Source organism: Triticum aestivum, chromosome 6A (assembly GCF_018294505.1).
Source record: "Triticum aestivum cultivar Chinese Spring chromosome 6A, IWGSC CS RefSeq v2.1, whole genome shotgun sequence".
Taxonomy (NCBI): Eukaryota; Viridiplantae; Streptophyta; class Magnoliopsida; order Poales; family Poaceae; genus Triticum; species Triticum aestivum.
The window spans coordinates 201,993,448-201,995,713 of record NC_057809.1 but is presented as its reverse complement, the minus strand read 5'-3'; positions in this window follow the sequence as shown (position 1 = coordinate 201,995,713).

Here is a 2,266-nt window from a genome sequence, read left to right as displayed (position 1 = left end):
CACCGAAACTTTCCATCCGGCGCCACCGAGTTCAGCTGACATAGCCACTGCCACTAAACCCTAGTCACTTCAGTCCCACCGATAAGGATCTCGGTCTCACCGAGATGGTATTGCAAAGTCTCTGTTTCCCTTCATAACGTTTCGGTCTAACTGAGATGAGCGATCGGTCCCACCGAGTTCACAATGCAAACTCTTTGTTTCCCCTTCGTAACATTTTGGTCCAACCGAGATGAGCGAATCGGTCCCACCGAGTTTGCCTGACCAACTCTCTATTTGCTTATTACCAAAATCGGTCCCACCAAGTTTGTGTAATCGGTCTCACCGAGATTACATTATGCCCTAACCCTAATGAAATCGGTCCCACCGAGTTTGCATGTCGGTCCCATCGAGATTACGTTATGCCCTAACCATAATGAAATCGGTCCCACCGAGTTGACATGTCGGTCCCATCAAAAATCCTAACGTTCACATTTTGAACTGAATCGGTCTGACCAAGTGTTCTGATTCGGTCCCACCGAGTTTGGTAAATTGTGTGTAACGGTTAGATTTTGTGTGGAGGCTATATATACCCCTCCACCCACTCTTCATTCATGGAGAGAGCCATCAGAACATGCCTACACTTCCATCATACATTTTCTGAGAGAGAACCACCTACACTTGTGTTGAGGTCAAGATATTCCATTCCAACCACATAAATCTTGATCTCTAGCCTTCCCCAAGTTGCTTTACACTCAAATCATCTTTCCACCAAATCCAATCCCGTGAGAGAGAGTTGAGTGTTGGGGAGACTATCATTTGAAGCACAAGAGCAAGGAGTTCATCATCAACACACCATCTATTACCTTTTGGAGACTGGTGTCTCCTAGATTGATTAGGTATCACTTGGGAGCCTCTATCAAGATTGTGGAGTTGAACCAAGGAGTTTTTACGGGCAAGGAGATCACCTACTTCGTGAAGATCTACCCTAGTGAGGCACGTCCTTCGTGGGCGATGGCCATGGTGGGATAGACAAGGTTGCTTCTTCGTGGACCCTTCGTGGGCGGAGCCCTCCGTGGACTTGCTCAACAGTTACCCTTCATGGGTTGAAGTCTCCATCAACGTGGATGTATGATAGCACCACTTATCGGAACAATGCCAAAAATCTCCGTGTCTACACTGCGTTTGCTCCCTCCAAACTCCTCCCTTTACCTTCATGTTCAATTTTTTACATTCTGCTGCTATACTCTTAGACTTGCATGTGTAGGTTGATTACTTGACTTGTGATAAGTTGTTAAAATATGCCAAGACTTAAAATTGGGAAAAGGCTAGATCTTTATTTGGTCAAGTAGTCTAATCACCCCCCTCTTGACATACTTTCTATCCTATACAAACTTTTGTTATGAACTACATAATAAAATTTAAATATGCAATTTGATGCAAACACCAAAAATAAATAGCTGTTGCAGTCATGCCTAACCAAATATACACAACAAAGTTTCAAGGCTTGAGAAGGACAAACTTACATTATTGGTAAAGACACGCTCTATAAAGCCCTTGTCCATGCTGATAGGGGGGGGGGGCAATTCAAGAAGTTTACCACAGAATCTTCTTCATAAGCATTGCCTTTATTCTACATTTTGTTAAGAGTAAATATAGATGTGATAATGTAAGAAAAAATGGAGAATATTTAAGATAATATGAAGAGTGATGCTACATAACCAAGTAGCTATAAATGTAAGTACATCGATACAGGCAAAAGGTACAGCGAAGAGCAATGCAGAGCTAAGCTTGTTCAGCACCATCGGTGTTATCCAACCTTATGGTAAGAGTAAATATAGATCTGATGTGTAGAAAATGGAGGACAAAGGAAAATAAGCTGCAGAGTGATGGTACATAAACAACTAGCTATCAATATAAGTACACTGATAAAGGACAGTGATTGCTCCCTGACTATAGCGCCAGAAAGCTCCAGTCTGCAAGGACTACATCAGTGTTTCCCCAAAGAGGAAGGGATGATGTAGCACAACGAAGGTAGGTATTTTCCTCAGTGATGAAACCAAGGTTATCGAACCAGCAGGAGAACCAAGCAACACAACGTAAACATCACCTGCACACAAATAACAACACCTTGCAACACGTCCAGGTTATCAATCCCTTTCGGGTAACGATGCCAGAAATTTGTAGTAGATTGAAATAATAGATCATAAATAAAATAAAGTTCAGCAAAGTATTTTTGTATTTTTGGTTTAATAGATATGAATAAAAATGCAAAGTAAAAGTAGATCGC